The 11595-nt window shown below is 37.0% G+C and overlaps 1 pseudogene; it reads left to right on the top strand.

The window, feature by feature from the left end:
* Positions 1-509: 509 nt before the first annotated feature.
* The window catches only part of LOC100443384 (UDP-glucuronosyltransferase 2B17-like), a 112610-nt pseudogene continuing 101524 nt past the window's right edge, over positions 510-11595 (top strand).

Raw genomic sequence — 11595 nt, 5'->3', positions numbered from 1 at the left:
GCTAAAACTGATTGTTATGTTGGGGGCACAAATCTGTGAATTTATTAGGAAACATTTAATTTTAAATAATTGATGAATCATGTGGTATGTGAATTATACTTCAACAAAGTTTTACAAGATATTCCTTGAACCATGATATTTGAAAATGCTATTTCCATTGTACAATCATGTTATCTCTTATTCTGTGTCAAGGGGTCTGCAGGACTCTCTCATTTGCTACAGTTCTTGACACTATTATAGAATACATTATATAAAACAGGATACTTGCAAGGTCATTAATGTTAGGTGGATGACAGCAAATATAAACATAACAGAAACATCAAACATCCTTGAGTAAATATGAGGTAATCAAACTTTGTTAGTCTCCTTGCCATCCATGCACTCAGGATGCTCATATAATGCATTAACTTTGAATTGAAGGAGTTATGTTTTAACTTGATTAATTTACCTCAGTATATAAGCATGAGAAAGTAATGGTGACTGGAAAAAAATTATCACTTTGCATGAGGATGACTCTCAAATGGACTTCAGTTCTTCTGCTGATACAATTCAGTATTTACTTCAGCTCTGGGGGTGGTGGAAAGGTGCTAGTGTGGCCAACAGAATACAGCCATTGGTTAAATATAAAGACAGTCCTGGATGAACTTGTTAGCAGAGACCATGAGGTGACTGTGTTGACATCTTCAGCTTCCATTCTTGTTGATACCAGCAAATCATCTGCTATTAAATTTGAAGTTTTTCCTACATTTTTAACTAAAAATGATTTAGAGAATTTTATTGGGACATGGTTCGCTAGATGGATATACAATATCCCAAAAGGTACTTTCTGGGATTATTTTTCACAAGCACAAAGAATACTTTGGAAACTTAATAATGGTATTAAAAACTCTTTGAAGATTTAGTTTTGAACAAGAAACTTATGATAAAACTACAACAGTCAAAGTTTGATGTTGTTCTCTCAGATGCCTATGGTCCCTGTGGTGACCTGGTGGCTGAGCTTCTTAAAATACCTGAGAAAAACAAGCAATGGGGAAAGGATTCCCTATTTAATAAATGGTGCTGGGAAAACTGGCTAGCCACATGTAGAAAGCTGAAACTGGATCCCTTCCTTACACCTTATACAAAAATCAATTCAAGATGGATTAAAGACTTACATGTTAGACCTAAAACCATAAAAACCCTAGAAGAAAACCTAGGCATTACCATTCAGGACATAGGCATGGGCAAGGACTTCATGTCTAAAACACCAAAAGCAATGGCAACAAAAGCCAAAATTGACAAATGGGATCTAATTAAACTAAAGAGCTTCTGCACAGCAAAAGAAACTACCATCAGAGTGAACAGGCAACCTACAAAATGGGAGAAAATTTTCACAACCTACTCATCTAACAAAGGGCGAATATCCAGAATCTACAATGAACTCCAACAAATTTGCAAGAAAAAAACAAACAACCCCATCAAAAAGTGAGCAAAGGATATGAACAGACACTTCTCAAAAGAAGACATTTATGCAACCAACAGACACATGAAAAAATGCTCATCATCACTGGCCATCAGAGAAATGCAAATCAAAACCACAATGAGATACCATCTCACACCAGTTAGAATGGCAATCATTAAAAAGTCAGGAAACAACAGGTACTGGAGAGGATGTAGAGAAATAAGAACACTTTTACACTGTTGGTGGGACTGTAAACTAGTTCAACCATTGTGGAAGTCAGTGTGGCCATTCCTCAGGGATCTAGAACTAGAAATACCATTTGACCCAGCCATCCCATTACTGGGTATATACCCAAAGGATTATAAATCATGCTGCTATAAAGACACATGCACACATATGTTTATTGCGGCACTATTCACAATAGCAAAGACTTGGAACCAACCCAAATGTCCAACAATGATAGACTGGATTAAGAAAATGTGGCATATATACACCATGGAACACTATGCAGCCATAAAAAATGATGAGTTCATGTCCTTTGTAGGGACATGGATGAAATTGGAAATCATCATTCTCAGTAAACTATCGCAAGGACAAAAAACCAAACACCGCATGTTCTCACTCATAGATGGGAATTGAACAATGAGAACACATGGACACAGGAAGGGGAACATCACACTCTGGGGACTGTTGTGGAGTGGGGGGAGGGGGAGGGATAGCATTAGGAGATATACCTAATGCTAAATGATGAGTTAATGGGTGCAGCACACCAGCATGGCACATGTATACATATGTAACTAACCTGCACATTGTGCACATGTACCCTAAAACTTAAAGTATAATAATAATAAAAAAGAAAAAAAAGAAAAAAAAATACCTTTTTTGTATATTCTCCGTGTCTCTCCCAGATACTTACTTGAGAAGTACAATGTAGGACTTCTATTCCCACCTTCCTGTGTACCTGTTGTTATGTCAGAATTAAGTGATGATATGATAGTCCTAGAGAGGGTAAAAAATATGATATATGTGCTTTATTTTGACTTTTGGTTTCAAGGGATTGTTTTAAAGAAGTGGGACCAGTTTTACAGCAATGTTCTAGGTAAGTCATGTGTCTGCTTGGTGGTTATTAAGTCCTAACTTTCTTTGTGCATTTGAAGGTGAGTTTATATAAAGTCAGAGAAGAGTGTTCCTTTAAGTGAAGTAATGAAATGAAAATATAAGATGATCAATCAATCTCACCAATACTATGAAAAGGCTGACATTATCGGATCAATTTGAACCCTATAACCCTCACTCCTCCAGGCACTCCAGAAGTCATAAACCTGCAAAGTAAAGCACTTATGATTTATTTAAGCAAGCAGATTTCCATTTTACTACACATTATTTTCATATCTTAAAAGTCAATAGATACATTGAGAAACCTCCTGATGAAGGCAGACATGTAGATTGAAAAGTTACACATATTTCTAGCACAACTATCAAAGCAACACTGAGAAAGTTGTTTCTCTGTGTGCACCTCAGTTTTCTTATTTAGAAATTAAAATATTTTTCCACATAACTTAAACGATTTCTTCAGTTTAGAGATATACTGGCTCTATTCTAGAAATAAAAACCTAGAACTTGAGGTTTAAAATGTTTATACATTCCTTCACTAACAGCTTGGAAATTATTTCAAGGACTGAAATCTTGAAAATGAAAATTCAAGATTTTAATCTATATTTTATTAAATGACACCTCTCCATTAAGGAAAATACAAACCAAGTTACAAGGGAGCATAATCTCTATTTCAATAATTTCTAAAAATATTCCAGCTGTTATTTGTAAATATATTTGTTTTCAAATGTAATATTAATAGGATCTTAACAAGAACCAAAAGCAATAATAGGTATTTCAACCATACACAAGGATTTCAACCATACACAAAAAACTCACAGTTCAATTACAGAACTAGAGATCAAGGGACTAGCTTAATAAATTATGGAAACTAGACTATTTCTTAGAAAGCTGTTTATATGGTATGGTAAGATGAATTGATTTTGGAGCTCCAAGAGTTGTTTAAATGTGCATTTGTTACCTTTGCTGTTTTGGAGAGGAAACAAATGCATATTTAAGCCCATTGTGGCTAATCTTAATGATTACTTGTGATTGTGAATATACTAAATTATGTTAAAAATGTAATTTCCTCTCACAATTTTCTGATCATTTTGCCTTCATTATACATATTTATAAGCATCATATGCAACACATGAAAATTAAATTATGCCTATATATGAAAATTTTGTATATATTTATCAATGGACAGACATTTTACATATCATTGGTTACATTTTTCCAAATCATTGCAAGAAAATATCTGTATATTCACATGACAATTCTCTTGTGTCAGTCACCTTTTGTTGTTGTTGTCTTTTGGATTTTTCCCCCATTAGGAAGACCCACTAGATTACTTGAGACAATGGGGAAGGAGGAAATGTGGCTATTTCAAACCTATTTGGATTTGGAAAATTCCTTGCCCAACCATATCGAATGTTGATTTGGTTGGAGGACTCCACTGTAAACCAGTCAAACCCCTGCCTAAAGTAAAAATATTCTGGTTTGATTTGGTAGCTTCGTATTTTCAAAAAAAAAAAAAAAAAAAAAAACGGCTGCACATTTTTCATTCAGACTGTTTGACTCACAGTGAGAGAGACATGGGAGGTCCCATAAAGTTACCCTGCCATTAGAACCTCACATATTTCTCTACCATCACAAGTATGTGAATTTCATTATCATTAAACAACAAAGAGGGATACTAGGGAGACTTCGAAAACAGAGTTGGTTAAACTAAAGCTTTCATTTTGTAACACAAAAGAAACTATGAGTAATTCCTCCAGAGAGTAATTATAAGGTGATTACTACATACTACAGGTTAACGCTGGATTTTCAGAGAATACATATAGTTTCTGCTCCCTCATGCCTTACAATCTACTTTGAAAGACAGGATATAAGCAAATAAAAAGACAAGTCCAAAATGTGTTATGAGGGAACACCACAATCCTAAGGGAACATCCAGAAGAGATGCCAAAGTCATTGATAATGAAAGTGAATCCTCAACAATGTGCCAGAATAGGTGAAAGGGTGATGGGGAGAGGAAGACAAAAAAGGAAAGCATTTAGAGAAGTCAGGGCAGTTCCTAGGACTCCAAAATTTGTTTGCAGAAAAAAGCTGAGTAAAAAGGCAGATGATGCTAGAGAGGTAAGTTGGATCCCAATAATTATGAGTTAAAAATATCTATAAAGAACAATGGGGAGCTACTAAAATGTGTTAAGAAATGAAGTGAGATAATTAGGCTTTCCTTTTTGAAAAAGCTCCCAAGGTGTTCAATGGATTAGGCAGCAGAAAGATCAGACTGTAAATGTGCAAATTATTAGGAAATTTTGCATGAGTGTAAGCAACAGATAAAGGAAAAATGGTCTGGAATTTTGATAGGGATACTTACGCCTGCTTTTACAATATTATCACTAACTTCATATTGTTTTATGTGGAAAAATTGTTAATACAGGCAAAACACTTTGTCTTTGACATATAGTTATCCTTAAATATTATTAACATTGTAATTATTGTGATTTTTGTTATTGCTTCTGATACTATCAACCAGCTAACATGTGACAGCCATTTGAGATATAATTTTTCATGTAATAGGGACAGGTTTTCCAACAAATAAAGATTATATTCATTAACAAACTCCTAGAGGACAGATGCTGTGTAGACTTGTTTAAATGTAGATGCTTAAGTTTGGGCAGTCAGATGAACAAGCTGAGATGCTAAAGTTGTACTGTAAGGGTTGAGGCTCTTCACCAGTATTCTAGCTTAAATTGTACACCATTTCTCATCAGTTTTAATATGTACCCTCAAAATATTTGCAGCCACATCCAATGTTTACTTGCTTTCTCTCCAGCATTTAAACCGTTTGTCACCAAGATCCCAGAGGTCTACATCTTAGGACATAAAAGGGTCAGTTTATCCTATTAGAGCTGGTGCTTTCCGCCTTATGCCAAGCCTGTAGGATACATCACTAAAGCTCTCTGGGGAGCCTGGGTCTCGACATTGTAGCTGCCTGAAAGAGAAGCACAGAGAAAATGAACAGTGCACATGTAAGAAAGGACATAGTACCTACCAATTGTTTCTGAAAACTGCTGTTAGATTTGAATTACAAAAGAGTTCTGCCAGAATATAGGATGATATTTCTTAGAAGGAACACAAGAATGTGGTATATTTTACTTTAAGATCAATCTGTTAAGACATAAATAGAAAGCAAGCATTCTTTACTACATTACATAATCTTTTTTTATTATTATACTTTAAGTTCTAGGGTGCATGTACACAATGTGCAGGTTTGTTACACAGATAAACATGTGCCATGTTGGTTTGCTGCACCCATCAACTCTTCATTTACATTAGGTATTTCTCCTAACGCTATACCTCCTTCATCCTCCAACCCCCAAACAGGCCCCCGTGTGTGATGTTCCCTGCCCTGTGTCCATGTGTTCTCATGGACTTATGAGTGACTCCCACTTATGAGTGAGAACACGTGGTGTCTGGTTTTCTATCCTTCTGATATTTTTCTGAGAATGATGGTTTCCAGCTTCATCCACATCCCTGCAAAGGACATGAACTCATCCTTTTTTATAGCTGCATACTATTTCATGGTGTATATGTGACACATTTTCTTTATCCAGTCTATCATTGATGGACATTTGGGTTGGTTCCAAGTCTTTACTATTGTGAGTAGTGCCGCAATAAACATACGTGTGCACGTGTCTTTATAGTAGCATGATTTATAATCTGCTGGGTATATACCCAGTAATGGGATTGCTGGGCCAAATGGTATTTCTAGTTCTAGATCCCTGAGGAATCACCACACTGTCTTCCACAACGACTGAACTAGTTTACACTCCCACCAACAGTGTAAAAGCATTCCTATTTCTCCACATTCTCTCCAGCATCTGTTGTTTCCTGACTTTTTAATGATCGCCATTCTAACTGGCATGAGATGGTATCTCATTGTGGTTTTGATTTGCATTTCTCTGATGACCAGTGATGATGATAATTTTTTCATATGTCTGTTGGCTGCATGAATGTCTTCTTTTGAGAAGTGTCTGTTCATATCCTTTGCCCAGTTTTTAATGGTGTCATGTGTTTTTTTCCTGTAAATTTGTCTAAGTTCTTTGTAGATTCTGAATATTATCCCTTTGTCAGATGGATAGATCACAAAACTTTTCTCCCATTCCGTAGGTTGCCTGTTCACTCTGATTATAGTTTCTTTTGCTCTGCAGAAGTGCTTTAGTTTAATTAGATCCCATTTGTCAATTTTGGCTTTCGTTGCCATTGCTTTTGTTGTTTTACTAGTGAAAGCTTTGCCCATGCTTACGTCCTGAATGTTATTGCCTAGGTATTCTTCTAGGGTTTTTGTGGATTTAGGTCTTACATTTAAGTCTTTAATCCATCTTGAGTTAATTTTTGTGTAAGGTGTAAGGAAGGGATTCAGTTTCAGCTTTCTACATATGGCTAGCACATTTTCCCAGTGCCATTTATGAAATAGGGAGTCTTTCTCCAGTTATTGTTTTTGTCAGGCTTGTCAAAGATCAGATAGTTGTAAATGTGTGGTGTTATTTCTGAGGCCTCTGTTCTGTTCCATTGTTCTATATATCTGTTTTGGTACCAGTACCATGCTGTTTTGGTTACTGTAGCCTTGTAGTATAGTTTGAAGTCAGGTACCATGATGCCTCCAGCTTCATTCTTTTTACTGAGGATTCTCTTGGCTATGAGGGATCCCTTTTGGTTACATATGAAATTTAAAGTAGTTTTTTCCAATTCTGTAAAGAAAGTCAGTGGTAGCTTGATGGGTATAACATTGAATCTATAAATTACCTTGGGCAGTATGGCCATTTTCATGATGTTGATTCTTCCTATCCATGAGCATGGAATGATCTTCCATTTGTTTCTGTCCTCTTTTATTTCATTGAGCAGTGGTTTGTAGTACTCCTTGAAGAGGTCCTTCACATTCCTTGTTAGTTGAATTCCTAGGTATTTTATTCTCTTTGTAGCAATTGTGAATGGGAGTTCACTCATGATTTGGCTCTCTATTTGTTCTTGGTGTATAGGAATGCTTGCGATTTTTGCACATTGATTTTGTATCCTGAAACTTTGCTAAAGTTGCATATCATCTTAAGGAGATTCTGGGCTGAGACGATGGGGTTTTCTAATTATACAATCATATCATCTGCAAGCAGAGACAATTTGGCTTCCTCTTTTCCTAATTGAATACCCTTTATTTCTTTCACTTGCCTGATTGCCCTGGATGGAATTTCCAATACTATGTTGAATAGGAGTGGTGAGAGAGGACATCTTTGTCTTGTGCCGGTTTTCAAAGGGAATGCTTCCAGCTTTTGCACATTCAGTATGATATTCGCTTGGGTTTGTCACAAATAACTCTCATTATTCTGAGATATGTTCCTTCAATACCTAGTTTATTGAGAGTTTTTAGCATGAAAGGCTGTTGAATTTTGTCAAAGGCCTTTTCTGCGTCTATTGAGATAATCATGTGCTTTTTGTCATTGGTTCTGTTTATGTGATGGATTACATTTATTGATTTGTTTATGTTGAACCAGCCTTGCATCCCAGGGATGAAGCCAACTTGATCATGGTGGATAAGCTTTTTGATGTGCTGCTGGATTTAGTTTGCTAGTATTTTATTCAGGATTTTCACGTCGATGTTCATCAAGTATATTGGCCTAAAATTCTCTTTTTTTGTTGTGTCTCTGCCCAGCTTTGGTATCAGGTTGATGCTGGCCTCATAAAATGAGTTAGGGAGGATTCCCTTTTTCTATTGATTGGAATAGTTTTAGATGGAATGGTATCAACTCCTCTTTGTACCTCTGGTAGAATTTGGCTGTAAATCCTTCTGGTCTTTGAATTTTTTTGGTTGCTAGGCTATTAATTATTGCCTCAATTTCAGAGTCTGTTATTGGTCTAATCAGAGTTTCAACTTCTTCCTGGTTTAGTATAGGGAGAGTGTGTGCGTCCAGGAACTTATCCATTTCTTCCAGATTTTATAGTTTATTTGCGTAGAGGTGTTTATAGTTTTCTCTTATGGTAGTTTGTATTTCTGTGGGATTGGTGGTGATATCCCCTTTATCATTTTTTATTACATCTATTTGATTTTTCTCTCTTTTCTTCTTTATTAGTCTTGCTAGCAGTATATCAATTTTGTTGATCTTTTCAAAAAACCAGCTCCTGCATTCATTGATTTTTTGAAGGTTTTTTTGTGTCTCTATCTCCTTCAGTTCTGCTCTGATCTCAGTTATTTCTTGTCTTCTGCTAGCTTTTGAATTTGTTTGCCCTTGCTTCTCTAGTTCTTTTAATGGTGAGGTTAGGGTGTCAATTTTAGAACTTTCCTGCTTTCTCTTGTGGGCATTTAGTGCTATAAATTTCCCCCTACACACTGCTTTAAATGTGTCCCAGAGATTCTGGTACATTGTGTCTTTGTTCTCATTGGTTTCAAACAACATCTTTATTTCTGCCTTCATTTTGTTATATTTCCAGTAGTCATTCAGAGGCAGGTTGTTCAGTTTCCATGCAGTTGTCTGGTTTTGAGTGAGTTTCTTAATCCTGAATTGTAATTTGATTGCACTGTGTGCAATCAAATTGTGGTCTGTCTCTCAGACTACAGTCTGTCTGACTCTGCAGAAATCACAGTTGTGTTTTCTGTTGTTTTACATTTGCTGAGGAGTCTTTTACTGCCAATTATGTTGTCAATTTTAGAATAACTGCGATGTGGTGCTGAGAAGAATGTATATTCTGTTGATTTGCGGTGGAGAGTTCTGTAGATGTCTATTAGGTCCGCTTGGTCAAGAGCTGAGTTCAAGTCCTGGATATCTTTGTTAATTTTCTGTCTTATTAATCTGTCTAATATTGACAGTGGGGTGTTAAAATCTCCTATTATTATTGTATGGGAATCTAAGTCTCTTTGCAGGTCTCTAAGAACTTGCTTTATCAATCTGGGTGCTCCTGTATTGGGTGCATATATATTTAGTATATTTAAGATAGCTAGATCTTCCCGTTGAATTGACCCCTTTAATGTTATGTAATGGCCTTATTTTTCTCTTTGCTCATTTAAAGTCTGCTTTATCAGAGATCTCGAGTGCAACCGCCCTTTTTTTTTATTTTCCATTTGCTTGGTAGATGTCTTCCTCCATCTCTTTATTTTAAGACTATGTGTGTCTTTGCATATGAGATGGGTCTCCTGAATACAACACACCAATGGGTTTTGACTCGTTATCCAATTTGCCAGACTTTGTCTTTTAGTTGGGGTATTTAGCCTATTTACATTTAAGGTTAATATTGTTATGTATGAAATTGATCCTGTCATTATGATGCTAGCTGGTTATTTCACCCTTTAATTGATGCAGTTTCTTCATAGTGTCAATGGTCTTTACAATTTGGTATGTTTTTGCAGTGATTGGTACTAGTTGTTCCTTTCCATGTTTAGTGCTTCCTTCAGGAGCTCTTGTAAGGCAGACCTGGTGGTGACAAAATCTCTCAGCATTTGCTTGTCTGTAAAGGATTTTATTTCTCCTTCACTTATGTAGCTTAGTTTGGCTGGATATGAAATTCTGGGCTGAAAATTCTTTTATTTAAGAATGTTGAATATTGGCCCCCACTCTCTTTGGGCTTGTAAGGTTTCTGCTGAGAGATTCACTGTTAGTCTGATGGGCTTCACATTCTGGGTAACCCGACCTTTCTCTCTGGCTGCCCTTAACATTTTTTCCTTCATTTCAACTTTGGAGAATCTGACAATTATGTGTGTTGTGGTTGCTCTTCTCGAGGAGTATCTTTGTGGTGTTCTCTGTATTTCCTGAATTTGAATATTGGCCTTCCTTGCTAGGTTAGGGAAGTTTTCCTGGATAATATCCTGAAGAATGTTTTGTAACTTGGTTCCATTCCCCCCATCAGTTTTGGGTACACTAAGCAAACATAGATTTGGTCTTTTCACATAGTTCCATATTTCTTGGAGGCTTTGTTCATTTCTTTTCACTTTTTTTCTCTAATCTTGTCTTCTCAGTTTATTTCATTAATTTGATCTTCAATCACTGACATCTTTCCTTCCACTTGATCAAATTGGCTATCAAAGCTTGTGTATGCTTCACGAACTTCTCGTACTGTGGTTTTCAGCTCCATCAGGTCATTTATGCTCTTCTCTACACTGGTTATTCTAGATCCCCATTCATTTAACCCTTTTTCAAGGTTTTTAGCTTCCTTGCAATGGGTTAGAGCATCCTCCTTTAGCTCAGAGAACTTTGTTATTGTGGATGTTCTGAAGCCTACTTCTGTCAACTCATCAAACTCATTCTCCATCCAGTTTTGTTCCCTTTCTGGTGAGGAGTTGTGTTCCTTTGGAGGAGAAGAGGCTTTCTGGTTTTTGGAATTTTCACCCTTTCTGCTCTGGTTTCTCCTCATCTTTGTGGTTTTATCTACCTTTGGTCTTTGATGTTGGTGACCTACGGATGGGTTTTTGGTGTAGATATCCTTTTTGTTGATGTTGATGATATTCTTTTCTGTTTATTAGTTTTCCTTCTAACAGTCAGGACCCTCAGCTGCAGGTCTGTTGGAGTTTGCTGGAGGTCCACTCCAGACCCTGTTTTCCTGGTATCACCAGCAGAGCCTGCAGAACAGCAAATATTGCTGCCTGATCCTTCCTCTGGAAGCTTCATCCCAGGGGGTTGCCCGCTTGTATGAGGTGTCTGTTGGCCCCTACTGGGAGATGTCTTCCAGTCAGGCTTCACAGCTGTCAGGGACCCACTTGAGGAGGCAGTCTGTCCATTATCAGAGTTTGAACTCTGTGCTGGGAGAAACACTGCTCTCTTCAGAGCGGTGAGGCAAGGACATTTAAGCCTGAAAAAGCTGTCTGCTGCCTTTTGTTCAGATATGCCCTGCCCCCAGAGGTGAAATCTAGAGATGCAGTAGGCCTTGCTGAGCTGCAGTGGGCTCTGCCCAGTTTAAGCTTCCCTGCCACTTTGTTTACACTGTGAGCATGGAACCGCCTAATCAAGCCTCAGCAATGGCAGACATCCCTCCCCTCACCAAGCTCCAGCATCCCAAGTTGATCTCAGACT

The sequence above is a fragment of the Pongo abelii genome, chromosome 3, assembly GCF_028885655.2.
Source record: "Pongo abelii isolate AG06213 chromosome 3, NHGRI_mPonAbe1-v2.0_pri, whole genome shotgun sequence".
In the NCBI taxonomy this organism is placed as follows: domain Eukaryota; kingdom Metazoa; phylum Chordata; class Mammalia; order Primates; family Hominidae; genus Pongo; species Pongo abelii.
This window is presented reverse-complemented; position numbering and strand designations above follow the sequence as displayed.